Source organism: Panulirus ornatus, chromosome 14 (genome assembly GCF_036320965.1).
Source record: "Panulirus ornatus isolate Po-2019 chromosome 14, ASM3632096v1, whole genome shotgun sequence".
Classification (NCBI taxonomy): Eukaryota; Metazoa; Arthropoda; class Malacostraca; order Decapoda; family Palinuridae; genus Panulirus; species Panulirus ornatus.
The window spans coordinates 51,863,659-51,891,358 of record NC_092237.1 but is presented as its reverse complement, the minus strand read 5'-3'; positions in this window follow the sequence as shown (position 1 = coordinate 51,891,358).

Sequence of the window (27,700 nt, the reverse complement as noted above, 5' to 3'; positions counted from 1 at the left end):
AGAGAGAGAGAGAGAGAGAGAGAGAGAGAGAGAGACTGCCACTCTCCCTCCATTCTGGTGATGCGAGAGAGAGAGAGAGAGAGAGAGAGAGAGAGAGAGAGAGAGAGAGAGAGAGAGAGAGAGAGAGAGAGAGAGAGAGACTGCCACTCTCCCTCCATTCTGGTGATGCGAGAGAGAGAGAGAGTGCCACTCTCCCTCCATCCTGGTGGTGGGATAGAGAGAGAGAGAGAGAGAGACTGCCACTCCCTCTCCATCCTGGTGATGAGAGAGAAATGATGTTAGCCTGAAGGGATCTGCTGACATACCGTCTGTGTCTGTGTCTAACACGTTCTGGTGTCTGTCCAAGTCTCTGCTTCCAAGTATCTCTGTCTGTGTCTCGCTGTTTATAGTCTCTGCTTGATTGGCTTCTGTTTACTGTTTTCGTCTGTTGGTTCACGTGTCGCTGTGTCTATTTCTTTTGCGTGTGTGTCTGTTCAAGGTGTTTTGTTCCTTGCAAACACTGTGGGATTGTTGACAATTCTTTGTCAGCTGTCTACTTGTTCCTCCCGCTTGTTTCCACCTGCGGGAATCTGTCTGTTTTTCTGTGTGTGTGTGTGTGTGTGTGTGTGTGTGTGTGCTCGCGCGCGCGCGCGTTTTTGTGTGTTTCTACCATCAATTTATTCTTTAATAGATGTCCATATGTGTAATTCTGCTTTGTCGGCTGAATAAACCCCAGGATTCGCTGAAAAACAAATTGTTCACCTGCACAGCTCGATGGATCAGATAAATTAATAAATATTTGTTTTTCCAAAACCCTTTTCGAACACGGCGAAATATGCATCTACCGTCCATAATTCTTTGAAAGGCTATTCATGTTTTCATTTGCGAATGCATAATCACCATCCCTACCCCCCTTGTAATTTTGATGATCGTATAAAACCCCGAGTTCGGTGCGAAAATGACTTTATTTTCCCCCCGTCCCGCCTCCCTCTCAAATTCTTTAGAAATGCGATGAGTATGATTGTTGAGAAATGCAAGAGACATAACAGATACGCTACCCCATACCAGACATACTTTTGGCTTCATCGAAACGCCGCTCCTCTCCGCCGCCACCACCACCACCATCATCATGAACATACCAGCATACTCCCAGGTATGCGAACATATACTCCCCAGTTTATAGTCAGCCTTTGTGTCATACCTTCCACTACGAACATGGAATGTGGCACCGCAGTATCTGTGATCATGGACGGAGTATGCTACCGTATGTTCATATATACTATCCAAATCCTTCATCGTATTCAGGGTATATCACTATACAAAACAGCGTAGATCATATTGTCAGATTTTTTAAACATAATGTGTGTATATTATCACACCTACTCTGCAATAGCTACAGGCTACTGCTATGCCCAACTCCTGTGGGTAGAATGTAATTACAGCACACTGCAGCTTTCTCCCAACCCCAGATGTGATAAGGATCTGTTTTCATGCCTTCCACCCACAGCGCAGCCCCGCCCCGCCCATTAAGAGACTCATCATGATTATATTTCAGTCCGGCGGTTTACGCTGGCCGCCACAACTGTTGGATTCGCCTGGCCCCCGCAGAGTCCGCGCGTTTCGTCGCTTCTCGTTGGCAGTTCGCCGGCGCGTCTTGCTGGACACATTCTTCTCCAACTCGAGTTGGAAAAGACGTCTGGCGCATCCCTGGCGGATGCCAAGAACCTCTGTCCAGTCCATGTAACATAGCCATTTCCATATTTTCTTTCCCTCTCTCTCTCTCTCTCTCTCTCTCTCTCTCTCTCTCTCTCTCTCTCTCTCTCTCTCTCTCTCTCTCTCTCCTCTGTCTGTCTGTCTGTCTGTCTGTCTGTCTCTCCTCTCTCTCTCTCTCTCTCTCTCTCTCTCTCTCTCTCTCTCTCTCTCTGCCATTTCATGCCGAAGTCTCTTTTCAGCCCATGTTCACAACAAAAATCCTCCTCATCTTCAGAGACACGCGACTTCTTGATTCACACGTGCTATCTGCTCCTCATGTTCTCCCTCACCAGCTCAGGGAGTGGAGTAGACCAAGGTGTTGGTAAAAGCTAGATATCCCGTCGCATCTTCATTGCCGAGGGCGTGGCTGAAGCCCCGCGTGTCGAGCATCCTGCTGAGGGCACTGGTGCCTGGTTCCTCAGCACCTCCAGGGTCACACACCTCTGAGGTAACGGTATGGAAATCGCCATAGGTTGACTGAGGGTATTTCCAGCGTCTGGTGTACGGGTAATGTAGGTTGTCGTGAGGAGGTAGGTGGAGGGAGGGGATGAGAGATAGGATTCAAGGCATAGATTGATAGATAAGTACATAGATAGATAAAGGTGACCAGATGTAGAGAGATGGCCTGTGTAGTAAGCCTTATCCAGAGACCCTGAACTTTAGTGCCTGTTTATGTGTGCGTGTGTGTGTGTGTGTGTGTGTGTGTGTGTGTGTGTGTGTGTGTGTGCATTGTTGTGCACCTGTAAATGTATATATATGTATGGATTTGCATCCCTATATGACTCATGTATGTATGTATGTATGTAAGAGAGACTCACCTTGTATGTATATCTGCCTACGGGTTTTGTATACATGAGACGGGAGGGACGCTTCCATTTTGTAACCATCAGCATTAGATAAATTAAACTAATAACGAATGACTTTAATCCGGAAATCCAATTTAACTTTTCAAAACTCGTTGTTAATTTTGGTGTTGGGTCGTGTGCCTCTCTGACATTTCATGACGGGACCAAAGTGATTAAAGTTCCCGTCTTAGTATCTCCTCACCGTCTCTTCCGAGAGTCCCTTCTCTGGGATTCATGTGCGTTGGGGGAGGGAGGAGGAAGTGGGAAGAAGATATTGGTTCTGGGGTCCTGAGACGGAAGAGGGAGGAGGGAAGGTTGGGGGGATGATCATACCTTATAGAGGGGAAGGTATGGGAGAGGGAGGAGGGTGAAAAATACAGGCAGATAAGCCGGGACACAAAGCTTGAGTGTGTGCTCCCGTCCCGTTCCTCTGAGATGATCCTTGGAGGGTTTTATAGGAGGGATGAAATGTTTGGAGGTCGACGATGGACCTTCTTGTAAGTCTACATTGTTTGTCAACATGGATTGTCTTTTTTATTCGTTATTTTTACCAGAAAAGTTCATTGAATAATTTCCCAGCACAGCATGAACGATATATTTCCCGGCACAGCATGAACGATATATTTCCCGGCACAGCATGAACGATATATTTCCCAGCACAGCATGAACGATATATTTCCCAGCACAGCATGAACGATATATTTCCCAGCACAGCATGAACGATATATTTCCCAGCACAGCATGAACGATTTATTTCCCAGCACAGCATGAACGATTTATTTCTAAGGCGCCGACAGCCATGAAGGTGCTTGTCATCTCTCCTGGTGGATATACTAAATACAGTATCTGTTGCAGTGGGATTTAGTGGACATCTGTAAAGATGTGTGTAACAGATACCAGAAGTGGTGGATACAGTGAATATTTACACTGGTGTATATGTGTGTAACAGATACCAGAAGTGGTGGATACAGTTGAATATTTACACTGGTGCATTCATGCCCTGTCCGTCGAAGCGAGATTTATCAGTGGTCTTGTATCTTTAGATTTAGTGAGAGTCTTCTGTAACAAGACAGTTGTCGTCTAGGCGGGACATGATCCACAAAGTCGAGCTGAGGTTGAGTTATCTTCACACGTGGACTTGGTAGGCGACTCTCACGAGACAGCGATAAATGGGAGGCATTCTGGACGATGGCATGTCCTCCCAGACATAACGGAGTGAAGATGGATAATGTCATGGACTTGTTATGTCTCAGTAGGTCCACATCATCAGCTCGCATATGACGAAGGACAGTCGGGAATATCATGCCGGGTTTCCAACAGTACCGAAAGCCTTTGGCGAAGGGGGCATGAAGCAGTCAAAAACCCGCTCAAGCTTCTACAGAGATGATGTTGGCTCGATGACCACCCGCCCCTCCTTTGAAACACCTCAAGTGACCGATACCTTGAACGGCTCTATAGTGAGGGAATCTGGTACCGTTAGAAGCTCTCAGAACCGCTTGTGCCACTCGCTTTTGATCTCGCAGTCTTAGAAGGGAACGTAACCCAACCTTGAAATGTGCGTCGAAGCTGGGGATTTCCTGACCCATATAAACCGAGGCCATGAGAGAGAGAGAGAGAGAGAGAGAGAGAGAGAGAGAGAGAGAGAGAGAGAGAGAGAGAGAGAGAGAGAGAGACCCCGGTGCAGTCACTGAGGTGGACTGTGTCCTTGAGGTGCAGCCGTGTGCCAAGCCAGGCACAGGAGGAGCAATAACATTATTCCGTAAAGTCAAGTTCATCATTCAGCTTCCACGCCGGCCATATCTGAATCAAGCAACATTCAGCCCGCCAAACATTTCAAGAAGGACCTCGTGATATCTCTCAGTAGATTAGAGTGAGTACCAAGTCCTTGCTTGAGTTCTTCTCTTGGATCGTTTACGTTTATATGTGTGACACGGACGCGGCCTTCGTCGTACCATGGCACTATAGCTTACGCGACCGCCACGCTTTAAAGCCGGGCAAGTATGGGGCAATTTACTGATTACGACAACTGGCCTCAAATGCAGGTGGGTCTCCAGATGGATCACCCGTCACCACACAAGCAGGACAATCAATTTGCTCCTCACTTCGCTCTCACAGCCTTGGTGTGTACGGTAAGCAAGAGCCGGCCGTTACCCCTACAACAGAGGCGCCACTTCCTCCTGCTCCGTAGTTTGGCACTTGGGGTTTCTGTGTTAAGACCTCTGCCTCGAAGATCTGGTTAAGGTGGTCCCCCTTCCTCCCTCCCCAACGGCCTGCAGGTCTGCACTAATATCATCAACTCTCATCCCACTGCCGAGCCTTTGGGGGGGGTTTGAGCAACGCCTTCAGGGAATAGTCTCGGCTGAATCACAGGAGTTTCCCACCGTCATCGAGGGCAACTCTTGTTGATTTCTTCCCTTCCAATAACGAAGCCGTCATCACCATCCCTCATAGCTCAGTGCTTAATCTTGAGTTAAGTTCGGTGAGCTTTGGACGCACACCAAAGAACGGTGGGAGAGAGACTGACGACCCTTCATTTGCCTCTGGTCATGGAAGGGTCGAATTGAAGAATTCTCGTACGTTGGAATTTATGGACGTAGGTATGCCAGGTCTTGATGATTTACAAACGCTTGTGCGACGAATATATTCAGGATCCAGCTGCACCATGCGTCCGGCCAGGGGTGGTTGTTCACAGGGGAAGGGTTGCTTGCCCTTGGGGAGCCGTGTGGATTCGCATGCAGCTGGATTAAACCTTGGCCAAGGTTGGGACTGTGCAAGTGATGTGTATATCATATGTCTGGAGCTGGTGGGTGAGGACGTCTTTCCTGTGATGGGAGAAACTCCTGGGAAGGGAAAGAGGCGTTCCCATGACCCAGCTCTGCCCTACCTGGAGCGAGGATGTAACCAGGAGACAGAGGGAGGAAACCGTCAGTGATCGTCCCCTTCTCTCTCTCTAAACCCAGCGGGAAGTCGGGAAATCTAAGAGGACGGTTGCCTGGGGCAGTGCTTCCACCCCGCCGGTAGTGCAAGAGGGTCGCGTAGGAGTGGCGGCTCAGAGGCGTGTTGACCGTCCTCTCCACCGTGTCTGACGGAGAGCTGGAGACTAATGATTAAAGTCAGGTGAATATTGCCGGGGAGTATGAACCATGAACATCAAGTCCCGCCGCCCGCTCCTCCTCCGAGAGACCTGATGGGAAACGAAGATTGTCTAGATGTCTCATGTCTTCCTAAAAGCTGTGGCAGTGGGAAATGTCTTTCAAATTTAAGGTATATTCTGTTGCATGAGGGATGAAGCCTTAGAATGTTGCCCTGTCTCACTCATGGGGGGTCATCATGAGTGAGGCGACATGGGACAGGCCCCATACTGGGAAGTGCGTCTTATAGACTCGTGCCTCTCCATGAACATCGTAGCATTGATCTACCTTCCTGATAATGAGGTGATTTTAGTAGCAGTCTGATTAGTGGCAATTCAGTGGAAGTAAAAGGTATAGAGCGGGGCCTCCACTCGTGATTTACTTTCGCTGGTACATAACGTCACACTAGTGGGGCCCTTAGTATGATTTGTGCTTCTAGTGAGGTTAACCCTGTAAGACCTGTGTCACTGGGGCGTGTCGGTGGGCGAGGAGCAGTCTCGGGTGGAATACAGTAGTAAGCATAAAGGAAAGAAAGACATTAATCTTGAAAGTATACGACGCACATTCATCTTTTGAGACTCTGTATCGTACCATCTCCGTGAAAGTATCAAGACTCTTACAGAAATGACATAGTTGCCGTCTTCAACCGTCGCAGAAAATGAGAACAAATATAAATGTTCCTGTTAACCCAGTCTTATTAAGTTGTGAATAAATTCTTTTGAGACGGAAGATTGAAATTTGAGTGGCAGGAGGACTCTTATAACGTCAGTCAGCCAACTGCTCATTCACAATCAGACACACGAATGGGAATGGGCCATGTCCGGCCGTCCTTGAGGCGCATATACTGGGTGGAGATACGGAAGCTTCCTCCTCCGCTTTTTGTACCGACCGGCTCGATGAGTTCTTATGAAAATCCGTCATTTACAGATTTTTTTTTTTAGAGAGTAGAATCCGAATATGAGATGATTGATTTTAGCTTCTAATGCTTAGATGTCTAGCTGTTTCATGTGTGAGGGAATGGGAGTATTCATAGCGACATTATCTATCTGTCTATATTTTGTCTTATCTATCTACCTGTACATCTATTTATATACTTGCTCTCTAGCCCTAGAAACCCCCTTTCTTTGGGCTCCTGCAGTGCTCAGGAAGTTGGCCACGTCCACCTGGGGCGAGTGGACGGGGTCAAGAAGTGTGGTCATGTTGTGTCGCTGTGAGGTCAAGGCAGAGCCATTGAAGAATACTGCAGCATCTTAGACGTAAGGGGTCTGGGGGTACGCTGAATCGGTGCTTGACGTGGAGATGAACGGCGCTCAGAACGCAGACGAGGAGATGTGTGTGTGTGTGTGTGTGTGTGTGTGTGTGTGTGTGTGTGTGTGTGTGTGTGTGTGTGTTCAGTACCTATTACCAGTCCCTTAAGATTCATTGGTTATCTTGGCTTTCCAGGCCAACAGTGTGTCTTAAGTGTAAGATGTATATATAAAGCAGAATATATGTTTCCTTAAAGGAATGAGTCACCTTCATCTCAAGGTGTTTCAAATAATGTCTTCAAAACGGTCATACGAACGAAGTGTCTCGGATGTGTTTGGTCGCCACAAGCACCGATACCATTGTCTTGCACCTGTGATATAAAAGGGAGACATTGTGTTGGAACCTCACATCTTCTGTCGCTGGCCATTCCTTCAACAGAACTCCACAACAGCAAGAAAAGTCACGCCATCATAGAAAGAAAATGTCTTAACAACGGCCCCCCCCCCCCTTTTTTTTTTTAGGTATAAAGGAAAACGGATGCTCGTAAGACAACAGGACTCTTTGCGACTCGACCAAATATTGGAATTCAGTAATAGATTCTCGTCCTCCTTCAGAGGACATTGTCTCGGATGGGGCGGAGTTTACACAGCCAGGCAGAGCGCAAACTTTATAGACAGGGCAGCTGGGCGTGAAGTGGTCTAAGAGGATAATTCATTTATGACTCCGTGTTAGGTTAACGACGTCAGAGCCAAAAGATGGAGCACGCTCAACACTGGTGCCCCAGGGAAACGGAGAAATCCTGTCAGCCTCACACTGTGAGTTAAAGATTGTTTTATATATATATATATATATATATATATATATATATATATATATATATATATATATATTATATATATATATATATATATATGTATATATATATATATATATATATATATATATATATATATATATATATATATATATATATATATATATCCGAAATTAGGTACTCATTATATTGACCAGCCCCTAAGGGTGGATGAACAGCTGGGGTTAACTGTGGACCGGCTCCCACGAGTAGGATTCGAACCTCTGCGGACTCTACCCATAGGCGACCCGTGAATCCGTCACGGTCAGGAACGCTACCCTCTACACCGTAATCACTGACCATTGAGACATCTGGAGTCGAGGCGACAACTTCGTCTGGTTAACGCTCGTGCCTTCCAGACACAGAAGACTGAAGACCCAGACCTGAAGACCCAGGCCTGAAGACCCAGACCTGAAGACCCTGTCTTGAAGACCCAGGCCTGAAGACCCTGTCTTGAAGACCCTGACTTGAAAACCCTGTCTTGAAGACCCAGGCCTGAAGACCCAGACATGAAGACCCTATCTTGAAGACCCAGGCCTGAAGACCCAGGCTTGAAGACCCTGGCTTGAAGACCCAGGCTTGAAGACCCTGTCTTGAAGACCCTGTCTTGAAGACCCAGGCCTGAAGACCCAGGCCTGAAGACCCAGGCCTGAAGACCCAGACTTGAAGACCCAGGCCTGAAGACCCAGACTTGAAGACCCAGGCCTGAAGACCCAGGCATGAAGACCCAGGCCTGAAGACCAAGACTTGAAGACCCTTACCTGAAGACCTAACTCAGTCTGACGTCCTGAGGGGGCGGGAGGATCATCGTCAAGCCGAGACGCTTCATCTTTTCAGGGTGTTCCGTGAGACGCCGTCAGCCTCAACCCCTTCACCTGCCGATCACACGAAACTTTCGCCCCAAAAATAATCACACAACGTCGCGAGTCGTCTCCCTCTTCCCTGTACTCTTGATAGCGTTACGTTCTGTAGTTTTATTAAAAAGGATCTTTTTCTCAAGTCTTCCAGCTTCTTCCCCTTTTCCCTTAAGTCTTCCAGCTGCTTCCTCTTTTCCCTTAAGTCTTCTAGTTGCGTCCCCTTTTCCTTTAAGTCTTCTAGTTGCTTCCCCTTTTCCATTAAGTCTTCCAGCTGCTTCCTCTTTTCCCTTAAGTCTTCCAGCTGCTTCCCCTTTTCCCTTAAGTCTTCTAGCTGCTTCCCCTTTTCCCTTAAGTCTTCTAGCTGCTTCCCCTTTTTCCTTAAGTCTTCCAGTTGCTTCCCCTTTTTCCTTAAGTCTTCCAGCTGCTTCCTCTTTTCCCTTAAGTCTTCCAGCTGCTTCCCCTTTTCCCTTAAGTCTTCCAGCTGCTTCCCCTTTTCCCTTAAGTCTTCCAGCTGCTTCCCCTTTTCCCTTAAGTCTTCCAGCTGCTTCCCCTTTTCCCTTAAGTCTTCCAGCTGCTTCCCCTTTTCCCTTAAGTCTTCCAGCTGCTTCCCCTTTTCCCTTAAGTCTTCCAGCTGCTTCCTCTTTTCCCTGACGTCTTCCAGCTGCTTCCCCTATTCCCTTAAGTCTTCCAGCTGCTTCCCCTTTTCCCTTAAGTCTTCCAGCTGCTTCCCCTTTTCCATTAAGTCTTCCAGCTGCTTCCCCTTTTCCCTTAAGTCTTCCAGCTGCTTCCCCTTTTCCCTTAAGTCTTCCAGCTGTTTCTTCTTTTCCCTGAAGTCTTCCAGCTGCTTCCCTATTCCCTTAAGTCTTCCAGCTGCTTTGGAACCTGTCTTCCAGAATCCCTCTTAACGTGCTGTGAACCGCATCATCTTGTGGACTATCTCTCTCATCCAGAACGTGAGACTTTGAGGCCACCAAGGACACTTCCTGGCATTCAGTTCCAGCTCTCTGGAATATGGCTTTTGACTGAAGCATTTGTTTCTTGTCTCATTTACCGCTGTCACAGCGAGGGCTGCCGGAGGCAGGATGATGGACCGCCACGGTGTGGCTCAAAGGGGCTGACCAATCAATACGTGAAAGCTTGATGAAAGACTCGCCCTCAGAATTAAGACCTTTGGGAGAGAGTCATGTACAGATAGTCAGTCATTCGTCTCTCATTAACTGACCTACAAACGATGCGGAAGTTTGCGTTAGAGAGAAGAAATTGAATGAATGACGTTGTCCAAAGCTCTAAGGAAAGTGTAGAAGATGATTAAGTTATCTGCTTGAACGATTAGGTTACCTGGTTGAACTTTTGGTTTTCCGTACCGTGTTTTGCCATGGCTGGGGAGCCTGGCTGGGCTTTAATAGTCTGCACTGCACACAGGAAATGCATTTAAGATTGTAGATCGCCATATATTAATATCCTTTACAATACCCAGTCAGACGACGGGGTAGCTTTAGTTTTAGAATGAATCATTCAGTGTTTTTGTATATAAATCGTGGAAAAAAAAAACCATGAAAACCGGAAACGAAACTTTTAAAATGCTCTCATGGAAAACTATGTCGACGATTTATTTGTACAGGAATTTAGCTGGAATAAATCATGAGGCCAAATGGCGTACTTTAATGGTTAGGTTTGGTACAGTGACGTGAGCACAAGGGACAAAATATAACTGCATTATATGGCTAATAACTGAGTGTATGCGAGATAACGAAACCTACGCATATTCGTACATACGCATGCGCTTACATTTACGTCAACCTGTATATACAGACGTACACACATGTAAGCACAGACAGAGAGAGGTGAATGCAAGTACGAGTGAACACTCATGGTAGTTAGTACGAGTGAACACTCATGGTAGTTAGTACGAGTAAACACTCATGGTAGTTAGTACGAGTGAACACTCATGGTAGTTAGTACGAGTGAACACTCATGGTAGTTAGTACGAGTAAACACTCATGGTAGTTAGTACGAGTGAACACTCATGGTAGTTAGTACGAGTGAACACTCATGGTAGTTAGTACGAGTGAACACTCATGGTAGTTAGTACGAGTAAACACTCATGGTAGTTAGTACGAGTGAACACTCATGGTAGTTAGTACGAGTAAACACTCATGGTAGTTAGTACGAGTGAACACTCATGGTAGTTAGTACGAGTGAACACTCATGGTAGTTAGTACGAGTAAACACTCATGGTAGTTAGTACGAGTGAACACTCATGGTAGTTAGTACGAGTGAACACTCATGGTAGTTAGTACGAGTGAACACTCATGGTAGTTAGTACGAGTGAACACTCATGGTAGTTAGTACGAGTAAACACTCATGGTAGTTATTGTGGTAAAAAAAACCCTTCTGACATTCATCTCTCGAGTGATTTGCGTACAATCTTCGCCTCTGAATCGTGGAAAATGCCCAGAGTCTTGACAGACAGACGATTAAGATGAATGTCCACTGTACTGTTGTTGAGTCCTTCCTCAAGACGCCCCGGGGGGCTGTCAACCACACCATCCCCCATCAAACGACCGGCGCCATTCACCCACTCCCCCCGTCCTGTATGATGAACGACAGAGGAGAAGGTAAACATGGTCATCACTGTCGCCAAAGAGAACGACCACCATTCCCAGAGAGATCTCATAATACCTTAAAACTCCTCCTTACTACTGTTGGCTCTACCGTTTTCCACTGTTGGCTCTACCGTTTTACCACTGTTGGCTCTACCGTTTTCTACTGTTGGCTATACCGTTTTCTACTGTTGGCTCTACCGTTTTCTACTGTTGGCTCTACCGTTTTCCACTGTTGGCTCTACCGTTTTCCACTGTTGGCTCTACCGTTTTACTACTGTTGGCTCTACCGTTTTCCACTGTTGGCTCTACCGTTTTCCACTGTTGGCTCTACCGTTTTCCACTGTTGGCTCTACCGTTTTACTACTGATGGCTCTACCGTTTTCCACAGTTGGCTCTACCGTTTTCTACTGTTGGCTCTACCGTTTTCCACTGTTGGCTGTACCGTTTTCTACTGTTGGCTCTACCGTTTTCCACTGATGTCTCTACCGTTTTCTACTGATGTCTCTACCGTTTTCCACTTTTAGCTCTACCTTTTGTAACGACTGTTGTCCCCACCTTACTGTTTTCTACTGTTGGCTCTACCGTTTTCCACTGTTAGCTCTACCTTTTGTAACGACTGTTGTCCCCACCTTACCGTTTTCTACTGTTGGCTCTACCGTTTTCCACTGTTGGTTCGACCTTTTTTTTCTACGACTGTTGTCCCTACCTTTACCAACCGTTGACTGTAATTTTCTACACGCTACGAGAACATTCTCCAAGCGGAGTGGTGGAGTTGTCTGTACCTGTAGCTACTTCAGGGGGTACCCTTACAGGACCTGGGTAGCTACTTTAGAACATTGTGCGTAGCTCCTTAAAGGCTACGTTTCCGTGCGGTCACGTTTTCTCTTGTCTTACGATCCCACAAAGTGTTTGTAAGAATACGTATATAAAAAACGGGGGTGTATTTTGAGTAAGCCTTTCTGTAGAAGAAACCACCCCCGCCCCTTCTCTTTTGTCTTCGGTTCTGACGTCGCATTTCCCTGTTTTTTTTATGTTTTCATGTCGGGTCGCAACTTGGGTTTACCTACAAACAGAACCAATCGTACGTTCGTCTACGTTCCTTTTTCTAGTTTTTTTTTTTTTTTTTGTCCCCGCAAGACATTAGGGTTACGACATTTTCTTCCTCCTGTTCGTGTCAAGGCTTCATTAAGGTGTCACTCCCAGGGTCATGTTCGTGATTATGGTCTTTACGTCCTGTGTCAGTAGATATTGGTCACTGAAAGCTGAAAGAGAGAGAAAAAAAAGTCGTAGATATCTATAAGGAAAGAGAAATAAGTATAAGATGGAGGGATGAACTGGTAACTAATGCAGAGAAGAAGGGCGACCATACACCAGTACAATTCCCAGTCGATCAGGATACAATCTAAGTGTAAATGTACGGAGCGGCAGGCAGCCAATCAGCGGTCATCATTAGTCAGCCATCCAGCCAATCCCGTGCGACATTCAATCTAAGTTTGGGGCCTGGCAACCCAGCCAGATGGGGAAGCGAGGAGGGGAGAGATGGCAAACATTTTTCCTCTCTCTTGGTTTTATCGATAAGTCTGCCGACCAAGTTGCTCGGTTCGTCCCGCCTGGTCCAGCCCCCGACGTTGCTGGTAGGAGAAGCTATGTGGCGAGGGGAGGGATGGAGATTGATGGAAAGATTGGGTCAGAAGCATCCAACAGAAAGTTATTCTTCGGAGGAAGCTAATAACGCCGCCTCTACCAGCACCTGAGGGTGGGGTGGGTTGGAGAGAGAGAGAGAGAGAGAGAGAGAGAGAGAGAGAGAGAGAGAGAGAGAGAGAGAGAGAGAGAGATGCAGAAGGTGACACTAACAGATGATTCTGCTGACGAAGTCATCCAGGCCAGCCAGTGTGCTCCGTCACGCTTCGCGCGTCCTCCGCCTCTCTTGTAAACACACCAGTTACTCCGAAGATTTTACAGGGTCGAGTCGTTTGTTCCATCTTCCCCCCCAACACACACACACACACACACACACACACACACACACACACAGTCGTCCCAGTCTGAGGGCAGAGACCCCACCTCGTCAGATTTTATTTTCCTTTTTTTATTTTGAGGTTGAGCTTCGTTTTCTTTTTTTAATCCGGATCCCAACAGGGGTCCACGTAAACTCCTTTCTTTTTTTTTCTCTTTTCCTTTTTGGCCTGTGGAAAGTTACCTTTACGTTTCTGTCTGTTCGAGTTCCTTCATCCAGGGGCGGCTTTTGTCCCTTAGCTATGGAGCGTCTTGTCGCTCGGGGCAGGCCTGGTGGACAGCACTAGTCAACAGCTTTATGAATATTTTGAGAGGGGGGGAGGAACTTGTCCCTGCTGAGAACGTCCTTATCCCTCTCTCCCTTTGAAGTTTCCACGCGGTGTGGTGTCTCAGCTGGCGTCCTCCTACACTTCACATTTTTTGTTACATCTTTCTCAGCTTCGTCGGTGGCTTCTCTTTGACTCTTCCCTCAGACTTCAAGGTGGCGTCGAAATGTCGTCCCACACTCTCCCGTCCTTACCCTGGCTCACGTATGTATCGCACCTATTTTTTTTTTCCACCTGTCTTTCTCCACTGCCAGCCTACCCTTGGCATCGGTTACTATTGTCCCTCCTTGAAGACCAAATCAGTGTGAGGAGTAACGTCATCGTCTTCTGTCTCGTTGTGTATGACGTCATTCGTCCTGGGTCCCCTCCCCGTAAATGACACTGCCTGGGTCTCCTCGACCCCCTGAAAGTCCTCCTACGTTGATATTGCTCAGGTACTCGACCTCCAGGTCGCTTTTAAAGAAGCGTCTCTGCCAAAATGGACAATCCTCTTCTTCCCCGATCGATCTCTTCGTCTCTTTTAAGAAGTCCCTCCCCCTCACCCAGCAGCCCCTCAGTTTTCTGCCTCCGTGGCCGTAAATAGTCTATAATCCACGTCGCATTTTCCCGGCCACCGAGAGTCAAACTTCTGTTTTCATTTCGGTGTATTTCCTCCGATGTTTATTTCATCTCCGGCTTACTTTTGTTCCCCCCCTCCCCCTCCTCCTCTCCTCCTTCCGAGTAAACTCTCAAACCGTGGCGCATTCTTCGGGAGCTCGGGCCTCAACGTAGAACATTTGACCTCCTCCTCTGACGACGGTGAGACCCGTATAAGTGCGCTGGAGTCAGCCACCCATCCCCACATCATCTTGGTCATGCGTTTCCCTCGTTCTCCCCCTCAACTTACCTACTCAAGCTGTCTCCTACCGATCGGTCACTTCAAAAAAAAAGAAAAAAAAAAAGACATCGTCTCTCAGGCTGTTATCGCTACTTCCGCGCATGCGTCCATTGCAAGCCAAAAGGTGCGACCCAAGTTGGATCATCGGTCGAATCTTCCGATACTCAAACCGCACGTTTATGTTGCAGGGTTTTTTTCCAGGTCCTCCTCCTGTTTGACACTGATGGTTTCTCCTCTGTTTAAAGGAAGACTTCCGTTGCCAACCGAAGGTATATCATCTTCGAGTCTTCCGTTGCCGACCATCACCATGAAGAAGTGATACTCCAGACGCCACGGCATCAAGAAATGAATAACATACGACCACAGTTATTACTCACAGATGATAGTATCACCATGAACAGGTCGACTCACACCCTCATTCACCAGAAGACGTATAGATGAAAGACTGAACCAGTGTGTATTATGATTATAAACCACAGCAATGGCGAGCGAAAAGAATATCCCTTTTTTCTTTTTGTCACAAGATCGAGAAAACTAAATAAGGAATCTGATAATGAGCTCGTACTTCAGGGAAGAGATTCGCTTACGTGAGGTTAGACGCAGACCCACGAGATCAAAGCGAGGAGGTTCTCAAGGCCTCATTAATGGACTAGTAGCCGTCGCAAGGGTCCTTCCCGCCCGTCCTCCTGTGTCCGGCCTGACGGTCACGTGTGTGGAGACCATCATCATCCCCTCACCTCGGCGATCTCGTCTTCAGTGCCTCAAGGATCCTCGGGAGCATTTTACTTACACACACACACACACACACACACACACACACACACACACACACCTTTCATTTTGCACATACGTTGATGAATACGTACACGACATCATTCCAGTGTAAACAACAGCTATAATACGTATCTGGTCTGAAGGTATGTACACGTAAGGCACTCTTGGTTGCTCTGCTTATAGTTCAGTTCGTGCAGACTCGGGTTCACGGGTGCGTGTCACGCGTATCACAGTGTGGATTCCAATGTCTTTCATGGTACCAGACTGTCCTTGCTGCCCACTCAGCCTACGGTGAAAAAAAAGAAAAACCCACTGTGCTCGCTCTACTGTTGATGACCCGTAAGGAAAACAGACACGTGTACACTCGAAGCTTTGAGCCACCCGTACTAGAAATACTGACCAGTCAACCACGTACCTCCCTCCGTCACCTGGGTCAGAGGGGCCAGTTCGCCTGCGCATCAATAGTTTGGAAGCCCCTCACCAGGTGTATATGTGACCTCAGGGTCATGATGAGGGGTCAACTCCACTATTGTGACTTGACCTTGGAAGTCTTAGGCCTATGGGATACCTCTTTCCCCTCAGGAGGATAGAGGTGTATGAAGCTGGGTATCAATTAATTGTGTTCTTTTCAGGTGTATCTATTTCTTTGTGCCTATATATATATATATATATATATATATATATATATATATATATATATATATATATATATATATATATATATATTATCCCTGGGGATAGGGAAAAAAGAATATTTCCCACGTATTCCCTGCGTGTCGTAGAAGGCGACTAAAAGGGGAGGGAGCGGGGGGCTGGAAATCCTCCCCTCTCTGTTTTTTTTTAATTTTCCAAAAGAAGGAACAGAGAAGGGGGCCAGGTGAGGATATTCCCTCAAAGGTCAAGTCCTCTGTTCTTAACGCTACCTCGCTGATGCGGGTAATAGCGAATAGTATGAAAGAATTATATATATATATATATATATATATATATATATATATATATATATATATATATATATATATATATATATATATATATATATATATTACACACACACACACACACACACACACACACACACACACACTTCATTCCTTGGTAGTTTCACAGGCCTGTCAGTAACGGTGGGTCTTGTGCCTGGACGTGGACGCCCCCTGGGTTAACAACTCAGGTTGGCAGTTGCCTCATTGAGAAATGCAGTCGAGGGCTTAACTCCCTTATTTTCAGCTTCTTTCCGTGTCACTTGTCATCATCTTTCAATGTTCTTAGATAAAACTTACCAGAGGCTGCCGATTTTTTTTTTTTTTGTGACATTCATTCCATTGAATGAGTGACAGTGGTCGTGTTCGCCAGTATGTCTGGATCGAGCACATGTGCAGTGCCTGCATTCGTTGTTACAGATACACACAAAAAAGAAAGATAGAATCGGGATTTTTGTCATGGCTTCGTTGTCTTGAATCAAGTCGCCTTATTTTTTTCTTTCTTTAATTAATGAACCAATTAACTGATTAATTATTCCCTTCCAACAGAACTAGAAAATTTTTGTATTTCCTCTCGATGTTTGCTTCCTTGTGACGCATACGTGTTCTGATATTTCTATACTTATTGACGTGATTTTGTAATGCTGGGTGTTGTTCTCTTTGAGTGTTCTGCGTGCATCCCCCCCTCCCCTGGAGAACAGGCTGTTCTATATTTCACTATTCCACCATTTTGGTTTAATTCCGGAAAATGACCGTCTGCTACACATTGGTTGAAATTCTACCGATGCCTTTCCAAGCCACGTCCGTATTAGACCGAAAACGCAATACGCTTCTCGTGTTTGCTCCCCGTACTTAAAGAAGCGCAAAGAACCAATAGAGAAGGTCTAGAAGAGGACAACAAGAGATGGTGCCAGAATTAAGACAGCTGAGCTAGAGTGAGTGGTTTGAGGCCATGATTTTGACCCAGTTGGAAGAGAGAGAGAGGAGAAAGGAGTGATAACCTGGAAGATGAAGGAAGGAGCTGGTATTAGCTAGATGGGAGGTAGAAAGTGTCTGTCAGGTTGACATGTGTTGTGGAGGCTTGGGAAGACCTGGAAGGCTCCCATGTGATTGTACTCTGACGAAGATATGCTGATACTCGAAGTCAACTGCCGAAGGCGGTCCGTACCGCATACGGCACATCAGCGGTGTGTGGGATGTACACAGATCATAAAGATGCCTAAAGCCTTGGGAGGAAATAAGATACGAGCATGTTAAGAGATTCCTCTTACGAAAGCGTGTGACTTGTATCTGCGAACCAACTCACGGCTCGGTAAATGATGAAGGGTTTACACAAGCTGACGCCTAACTGACACAGTGCACGGCAGCATTACGGGATCAACGCCGTTGAAGTTGACACGACAGTAGGTTCTGTGGGTCGTCACGTCCACATACCAACTTCAGATCTGCTGAAGGTCGTCGTCGAGTTGACTTAAGGGCTTGAGATCTGGACCATCGTCAGTTAGACTGAACCACAGAATTCTGGAGGTCGTCATGTCGACTTTTAGTGGCATTGAACCTGAAAGGCATTGACGTCTTTATAACTTCTCATTAGGTCCTTGTGAAGAGGAGCCACCAGGTTCAAAGAAAGATCGTGGGAGGTTCCCGCACATCCCTGGGACACCAAATGGGGATCCTGGTGGTCAGATAACTCTTAAAAGGATCCTCATACCGTCGGCAGAGGGGTCTCGGGACAAGCTAGATAGAAGAGCTGTGTGGTAGTGGTGTAGGGGTTTAAGGTAGAGATGGGGGGTCGGCAAAGTAGCCCCATATTCTGCAGAAAAAGGCTCGTAAAGTTTTACGATATGGGCGGGTTGGCTCAGTCTTATAAGTACAAACTTGCGTGTGCTGGGGTGAGTAGGAGGTGTCAAGGGTTCTGGAGGTAGATGGGTGTGATGGAGGTCAGGGAAGGTTGGCTAAAGGTCTGAGGTTAGGCAGACAGACGCAGATTGTGAGAGTTGAGGACGCTGGCGCAAGATGTGGGGTGCTCGGGAGGCTTACGTAGAGTGTGAGGTAACGCGCGGGGGTTGCGTAAAGCGATGCAGAATGTGAAGTTGAGGAGGATGATAGGTGTGGGTTGAGGAGACGGGCATAGGGTGTGGGGTTGGACTGACGCGAAGTGGAGGGTTGAGGGTGACTTAGGGGGTGGGGTTGGGAGGCTGACAGACGGGATGGGGTTGAGAAGGCTGACCTAAAGTTGTAGGGAAGAGGAGGCTGACACAGAGTGTGGGGTCGAGGATGGTGGAAAAGGATTGGGGTTGAAAAGGGTGAGACAGGGTGTGGGGTTGAGGGGGGAGGGGGGGGTGTGACACAGGATGTAGAGTTGAGGTGGGTGACGCCGGGTATGCACAGAGAGAGAGAGAGAGAGAGAGAGAGAGAGAGAGAGAGAGAGAGAGAGAGAGAGAGAGAGTCTCGCTTCATTCTCACACACACCCACACACCGCGGCCGGACGACTCCTACCTCACACCGTGTCTGAGTGGACACTGGTGTCACTCACCCACGCGCCGTCTGGCTGCCTGTCGCTCCTACCTACCTACCTACCTACCTACATCTATTTGTCTGTCTCTCTCGAGCGTGTACCGAGAACCTCACAGTCATACCGGGTCGTTCATCAGTCAGGTGGAGTACAGTGGAATGAACCGTTCCCGTCCCTGTCGCATACGGGTGGAGGAAATCTCGTTTTTAATCACACAATGATGAGATTTCAGGAGCATAGAAAGGATACAAAAGGAATCATAGAAAGGATACAAAAGGAAGATGAGAATTTGAGAAATGCGATGCTCTCCAAAGCTATCAAGTTCTGAGAATGTGTCTCAACATGAGAGGGAGAAGGCGACCCTAAAGACGGGAGCCGACGGGGTGTACTTTTTTTGACCTTGTACGTGATGATGATGGTGGAGTGTATATCGTGTCACGAGAGCTCACGGGTGGAGGTGGTGGTGGTGGGGGTAAGACGGTGAGGACCTCCAGGTGCTCTTACCTTGGAGTGTATCAGAGGATGTGGCTCGTAAGCCCTGATGTGTCGCGTGTGATTTTTCGTGGGCACGTCGTGTGGCCAGAGGGAAAAGGAGAGTGATTGTTGTGGATGATATGGAAAAGCTTGTATCCCCCCCCCCCTCTCTCTCTCTCTCTCTCTCTCTCTCTCTCTCTCTCTCTCTCTCTCTCTCTCTCCTCTCATATGCCCCTCTTCCTTCCTGTCAGTTGATCTGTGTATCTTGCATTCTCTTTTTTTTTGGGTGCATCAGATTAGATTAATACGGAGACAGGTCGTCCAAAGCGACCAGACAGGATGTATATAATTGGAGTTTGATGGTCCATCATTGATTGGTTGTCCTGGATGCGGAGAGATTGGGTGTAGGCGCAGTGTGTGTCATTGCTTCTCGATCTATACATCAGGGTTATCACAGATCCCCCCAAAGGGACAGAGGAGTCCTTGAGAGTTTCGAAGCTCCGAGTCTTCTGTAGAAGTGCTTCGAAATTTTCTCACCAGGACCAGTGAAACCCCTGCATGGGTATGTTGAAGACTCTAAAGCTGATCACGTTATCAAAAACACTCTGTAAACTGGGGCATAGGGTCGAAGGAACGGTGGTAGTTACTGGGACTCTGTAGTAATACGTTACTATTCAAGAGAGGATGTGGAGTTGGCTGTTCGCAAGTTTTCGGTTACTCCATGTTCCCTTCGGGATCCTAAGCTCCGTATAGGTCTGACACTGCTGCTGCTGCTGAAGCTTGGTAACCGTGGTCGCGACTTGCTTTTTCCGACCATCGAAATGGCACGGGAATGGATCATCACCCACACTGGGGTTGTTTTCCAAGGAGTCCCAAGACTGACGGGGAACAAGGCGAAGGACGCTGAGATTCGATTCATGTCCAGGTAGGAGGGAAGACTTGCTGTGAGACTGAGATGTTCGAGGATGAGTCTACGGGACCCTGCGAGCGATGCGAATCCCGACCTGCTAAGTTGGAAGACAGACCTCGTCAGGGCTAGTATAAGGGTCTCTCCACCGCCTGGTAAGGGAAGGTCTCCCCCAGCGTCTCGGAAGGGAGGATCTCCCCTTCGTGTAAGGAGGAAAAAGTCACCCTAGCGTCTGGGGAGGCAAGGTCTCCCCCCTTCGTCTGGGGAGGGCAAGTCTCCCCAGTGTCTGGGGAGGCAAGGTATCCCCCATCTTGTAGGGAGGAAAGGTTCCACCTAGCGTCTAAGTCTCGCCATGAGGTTGTTGAAAGACTTGTTCAGGATGTGGCTCTCTTCCCGGGCGCACCGAAGAGCTGTCTGACGGAGTCTGGCATCGCTGATGATAACAGTGGAGGGAAAACTTTCCCCTTGGGTCTATATAGCCCGTGGGTGGGTAAACTTCTTGGGGACGAGGCAGATTTTCATCGACGGAAATTGTAATATGTAGCAGCTCGCCTGGTGCCTGTGGTGGCAGAAGATCTCGATGTGGAGGAAATTAGCGTCACATTTTCCTCCAATATCGGTGTGATTTGCCTCCTTCTACGGTGTGACATGGTCGTTTCCGAGATTGGAAGGGGGTGCGTAACCTACCATAGTGAGAATGCTTGGTGAGAAGAACCGTCCGATATCGGTAAGAGGCTGTATTTTTTTTGTGAGAGGAGGGACTGGCAAGTGAGAGGGAGGGCAGATGAGTGGGATATGACTATGGTCGTCGAGGTTCCTCCGTGTGTGTGGGGGCGCTCGGCCTGAAGTGGTTTTGCTCGTAGGGTGATGGCCTCACTCAGCTGCTGTGATGTCCGGGTATGTTCCCTCGGTCGGCGAGACTCCCGAGTCTCCCAGCGCTGATCTAAGGGCCTCTCAGCGAGCAAGGAAGGCCACTTAAGGCGCATCTGGTCCCGTTGGTCTGTCTGTCTTTCTAGTAAGCTCAGGTTGAATATGGTCTAACCAGGACTCGGAGTCGGTCTGGTCCGAGGGGTGTGTATTAGGTTATCACTTGTGGCGGTGACAGTCCCACCTGCAGGGAAAATTATCGTCACCGAGTTGGAGAACCGACACAGGTCCAGGGGTTGACGAGGAGAGGAGGGAAAGAGAGGGGCCTGAGGTGACCCGCTGGCACTGACGAGTGACGGAGATGTAGACTATGTCGTGAGACGCACTAACACACGAAGAAGAAGAAAAAGGAGAAGGAGAAGAACAAGAGGAGGAGGAAGAAGAAGAAGAAGAAGAAGAAGAAGAAGAAGAAGAAGAAGACGAAGCAGCAGAAGAGGAGGACGAAGAAGAAGAAGAAGAGGAAGAAGCATAAAAGGAGGAGGAAGAAGAAGAGGAAGCAGCAGAAGAAGAAGAAGAAGAAGAAGAAGAAGAAGAAGAAGAAGAAGAAGAAAAGGAAGCAGCAGAAGAGGAGGAAGAAGAAGACGAAGAAGAAGCAGCAGAAGAGGAGGAGGAGGAAGAAGAATAGGAAGAGGAAGCAGCAGAAGAGGAGGAGGAAGAAGAAGAAGAAGAAGAAAAGAAGAAGAAAAGAAGAAGAAGAAAGCGCTGCCTCCGATATCGTATGGGTTGTATTTCTTTCGAGAATGTTGTTCATGTTTTGGGAAATTGAAATGGCCTTTATTACATGACTTCTCATCATGGTGTCGATGCAGGGAAGGGAGACAGTGAAACGCGGAGGCGGTTCCTCATAGACTTGCGCCGAGAGGAGGGAGGGAGGGGATTTTCGGACGTGCGGGATGTGCAGCGGCTTTTCTCCCTGTGCTTAAAAATTTCCCCAAAGCGCAAGCCTTCCTTAGAGTGAGCCATCACCCTCGTCCAGCGAGGGACCTGTGAACCTCATCATACTCGTATATAGAAGGTCATGGGAACTGTGCTAAGTGCACTAAGACCTCCCTCACATGGCGAGACATGAACTCATCCAGGGAGGCGGTACAAGGAATGTGCCTTAGCCTCTGTTAGCCGCCCTGGTGCTGGGAGGGGGATGAGTGACGGCCTCTCTCTCTCTCTCTCTCTCTCTCTCTCTCTCTCTTCTCTCGGTTGCTAGGGGTAGTGCGTGGTATGGGGTGGGGGTGTGGGATGGTAGAGTGGGTGGGGATGATTCTCTCTCTCTCTCTCTCTCTCTCTCTCTCTCTCTCTCTCTCTCTCTCTCTCATTGCTGCCGGTAGTGCATCGCGTGAGAGTGAGGGGGTGTGGGATGGTAGAGTGAGTGAGTGGGTGGGTGAGCGGAAGGGGGAGATGGGTAGGTGGGTGTAGAGAATGCTAGGAGAGTTCTGAATGGCTCTGGGCTGGTCTTTTTAAGCAATTCATTTAGGGGACTGGCGGCCAGTTTTGATCAGTTGGGAAATTATGGACGAGCGTCGTGGGAGGAGGGGAGAAACTTTTAGACTAGTTAGCGAGGGTTGAGGTGAGGTGAGGTGTGTGGGTGGTTGAGGTGGCGCATCGCCCGTCGCTAGTCGTCGGAAGGTGTTCGTCGCTCAGCTGCTCTCCCCTGAGATTACATATGTGGGAATGCCTGAGAGTAATCCTTTTAGCCATCTGGATGATGTGTGGGCCACTAAGGAGAGAGAGAGAGAGAGAGAGAGAGAGAGAGAGAGAGAGAGAGAGAGAGAGAGAGAGAGAGAGACCTCATGCAAGGTGAAGGCTGACCTGAAGAGAGGACGACCTCGTACGGTATCCTTGACATTATTATACGGTGCCCTTGGCATTATCGTACGTTGTCCTTGACATTATCGTACGGTGTCCTTGACATTATCGTGCGGTATCCTTGGCATTATCGCACTGTGTCCTTGATGATATTGTACAGACCCTTCGGTGGACGTCTTCGGGGGAGATTCTCTGGGGAAATCATAGATTGCCTCACAGCCTCCCCCCAAATTATGTACGAACTTTGGCAGTACGCCATTATGTATACGTAGGCCTGTGTGTGTGTGTGTGTGAGGTAGGGCGGGTTGTGAGGTTGGCTTTCTGAAAACAACCTGCCCCACACTTAAGATCATACTCGAAACACGATTATCATTAATCATCAGTGTTCATTAATCATCAGAGTGTGTTCATTAATCATCAGAGTGTGTTCATTAATCATCAGAGTGTGTTCATTAATCATCAGAGTGTGTTCATTAATCATCAGAGTGTGTTCATTAATCATCAGAGTGTGTTCATTAATCATCAGAGTGTGTTCATTAATCATCAGAGTGTGTTCATTAATCATCAGAGTGTGTTCATTAATCATCAGAGTGTGTTCATTAATCATCAGAGTGTTCATTAATCATCAAAGTGTGTTCATGTTACGATTGATAACGTGTAGTGAAATTTACCCACTAAACGTCCCCCCCCTCCCCCCACTTCCTTTTAACTGCCGCTGCCCCACAATGCGTTTTTCTTTTTCCCTTTGCCTGGAAATATTAGATTTTCCTCCCTGATGGTTTCTATCAGCTTTGAAATCACAGGACCGTGGCGCTGTTTCTCTCGTAAAACTGCTCACCCGATTGCATTTCATTATTTAATTTTCCCCTCTGCAGTCGCCTGTGATTCTCTTTTGCGCATTTTCTCTCTCCTCTCTCTCTCTCTCTCTCTCTCTCTCTCTCTCTCTCTCTCTCTCTCTCTCTCTCCTCCCCCTTCCCCCCCCATACTTGAGGCTTATCATTCTCTTGCCTCTGTGCTTTTCTTCCCTCGTTCCCCGTTTTATGTGTGTGTGTGTGTGTGTGTGTGTGTGTGTGTGTGTGTGGGGACGGGGGTGGAATTCTCTATATCAGGGGTGAGGCGCGTCTCTCATCCCTTCGTGGTGGTCTTAGTGGGAAATTATCAGGGGAAGTGAGGATGGAAAGGAAGAAGTGAGAGGGAGAGAGAGAGGAGCGGGAGGGAGATGAGGAAGGGTGAAGAGAGAGACAGACATGGAGAGAAGAAGGAAGAGTCAGAGGTAGTGAAGAAGGAGAGGAGAGAGAAAAGGAAGAGGAGAGGATTGGACAGCGAGAGGGAGGGAAGAGAGGAGGGAGAGGGAGGAAAGAGAGGAGGAACAGGGAGGAAAGAGGGAGAGAAGAGATGGTAAGGGAGAGAAGAGGGAGCTTTATCCTGTGTCTTTGCATTATCTTACTCGTCCCATATCATGTCTGTTCAAATCGATTCATCTCTAAATTCCAACAGGTTCACTTCTCCCCACCTGTTGATCATGTCCACGTACATCTCCACTTAATCATCCTCTGACGCGATCATATTACTCTGTCGCCATCAGCAAACCACCTCCTTTACTCTGCTTTCCTATCCTTCTCCGTCATTGTCTGATACCATCATTGATAAAGAGAGGTGAGGTCGATCAAGGCAGTTACCTGGGCTACCGCTTCATCTCCACTTGCAACCCATTGTGTTCAGGCTTCCCATGATTATTAATACTGTCATTACCCCGCAAAGCCAAAGTAACCTATCCTCCGCTCCCTTCAAAAGAAAACGGGCAAGTCCCAGACGTGTGTGTGTGTGTGTTCATCATCATCCCCACAGCTACTGACGAAGGAGCCAGGTGTTGGCATTAACCTCGCTCAGACGCCTGACGAATCTGGATGATTGGTGTCACCAGAGGTGTTCATCCTGTTGTGTCCAGAGAGTTGTAAGAGCAACGGGAAGAGCTTCCGTTTGGTTCCATCGGCTGCGCGTAGTCGGGGTTACCAGAGGTTCTGTGTAGGGTTGCTACCAGAGGTTTTTGCTAGGAGTAACAACAGGGATCTGGTATAATAAGAGGTTGTGGTCGAGGTTGTGGTCGGGGTTACCTGAAGTTCTGGTCGGGGTTGTCCTCAGACTCGAGGAATGTGACGTAGGCAGCTCCGTAGGAGGCGTAGGCGTCACGACACCAGGAGGAGGAGGAGGTGGTGAGAGGCCGAGGCTCTCCGGCCACACCCGCGCCAGACGTCCAGTGCGTGGTCCCACCTGACGGAGGTATCCAGAAGCACTCATACAGGTCGCCTTCAGGAGATCCAGGAAGCTAGGTGCTGCAGGAGGAGTAAAGGAAAGAGGAGAAGGAAGAGGAGGATAAAAAGGCGGAAGAGGAGGTAGAATAAACCATCTCTTTGATACAAGTATGAATCTGGATGTAGAATTATGAACTATAAACTGGTTGTTACTCGTCCATTGAAAAGCGCTTGACTGATGTGTTTTTGTAGATCATCCTGTTTGAACATCGGGGAGGGAAAAGAATGCTATTCTTTGAGCGGGTTTATAAATGGAACAGTATTGCTGGTACACAAATTGGAACTTTCAGTGCATGGGTTAGAGCGTCATGTCAATTTGCTCTCCGGTCATGGGACAATTCAGGTTTACAGCCGAGTGAAGGGGAAAAAAGTTACGACGAGCAAATTGGGCAGAAGAAGAGGAGAAATAGGATGACGTGTAAGTGGTTGGCCAAAGGACGTGGTGCGGCCGGGAGGCGGGACGGTTCTTGGCCCAGACGGAGGACACGTGTAATAAGCCAAGCTAAGACGAAGGAGAGGCATCCGAGAAGTGGTCAGTCACGGTATCTTTATGAGGGCATTATGTAATTTGCATATGTAATTGGAAACCTTAAGAAGAGTTCCTCGTATCTATTAGGGATCTCCGATTTATTGATGATAATATCCCGGCCTGGGATAATCCTCCCCCATCGGACTTTTATCTCATATCCCAAGTGGAGATTGTACCGAGGTATCTGCACATCGTATCGAGGGATTGGCTCGTAAGTAAACTCGGTGAGTGAATCCAGCGTCGGGGTTTCAGGAAATGAGATAATCTTAGAGCTTAAAAGAAAAAGAAAGCAGAATGAAGACTGCCCATTAAATCAAAAGGCCATTGTATATATATGTATATCATGCAGCTGAACAATGTCGGCATAGTTCTCATAAGAGTAATGGACGGAACTCACATTTCCTCATTTTCCGGTATAAGCCAGAATAGGAGAAGAACGAGGAGGAAAAAAAGAAAAAGAAATTGATATTCCTTTTTATTTTTTCTCTCTTTCCCAGCGGGTCTTCCTGCCCGGGAGTAACCGCTGAGGGAATTGACTTGCCAGGCAGGAGGCCAGCGACCGCCTCCTGCAGACATGAGGGAGGAACAATAGATTACACACACACACACACACACACACACACACACACACACACACACACACACACACACACACACACAACCACTCCATCTGAGAGCAACGTCGTTACCATAAATGTAATGGAAATGATACCCCGAGAACACTCGAGCGTCTTTATAACAAAGACTCGGAATGTATTACCGTAATTAGCAAAGGAGTCGCGTTCCATAATGATAATTGGGTCTTACTTATATAGAGGGTTCGATTTTTCAAAAGGCGTTTATAAGTGAGATGATGAACGTGCTGGAGATCTATCGGCGCGGAGATGAACGGACCGTGGCAGCGCCAGAGACTGACTGTGTTCGCGGGAAGATCACACCTTCTGTGGATATTACCTACAATCTTCCTCGGTCACATGCTGAAAAATGATGCTTAAATTTCACGTTTTTTTTTCTAAGAGAGAGAGAGAGAGAGAGAGAGAGAGAGAGAGAGAGAGAGAGAGAGAGAGAGATTGGCATATAATTCCTGTGGTGGGATTTTGGAAAATAAGATTACTGTGGGTGTGTGTTACTGGTGATGCATATGCGGTACAGGTTGGATGTAGGGGATTATTTTTGTCAGTTCGCTGTAGCCTGCTGAGTGAGGGTTGCGTCGCTCTCTCCTCGAGTGCGTGTTGAGTATGGGAGGAGGCCTCTGGTATGAGGTGGTGCTGAGATCTTCCATCCTCCAGCAGGGGAGTTGTTGGGTGTCAGGTGAGACGGGGGTGGTGACATCCTCCTCCTCCGCCCCAGCAGGGGAGGTGTTGAGTGTCAGGTGAGACGTGGTAGTGACATCTTCCATCGGGAGAGTTACTGGGAACTCACTCCCCCTCCCTCCCTGATGCTGTATCCTGTAGCAGTGGTTGCAGGTGGGGTTACAGGCTTTAAAGGACTAACCTCGTTACAGCTCGTCGCGTGGGCCCACTCCTGGAGGAACTGGATACAGAGGAATTCCCTGGTGTCCAGTGAGTCTGGAGGAATGTGATGGGGGACTGTTATTTCCCCTGCTGCTGCTGCTGCTGCAAGTTGTTGTCTCTCGTTGGTCCGTCTTGACCAAGTCTCGTATGGCTGGAGCCCGTGACCTGGCCTGACCAGCCCTAATTGGCAGCACGTTCGGGCTCCACCATCTGCCGCTGTTGATACAGCATCCTCTCGTTAGTGTTCTCCTCACTTATGAAAACTGACGATCCCTTTTTTCAACTGCGTATCCGCCTGTTGCCCCTGAAAATGCACGGAGCTTGCGACAGTGGGTCGCGAGAACCATCATGTGATTGCTGTTGATTTTATGGTCTTTCGTCGACGGACAGAGAAGCCTGGGAGGGCTGGGGCGGCGCCTGTATCGATTAGTGTTGCCTATCGTGTATCTGATGAGATTCTTGGGACACTTCACGTCG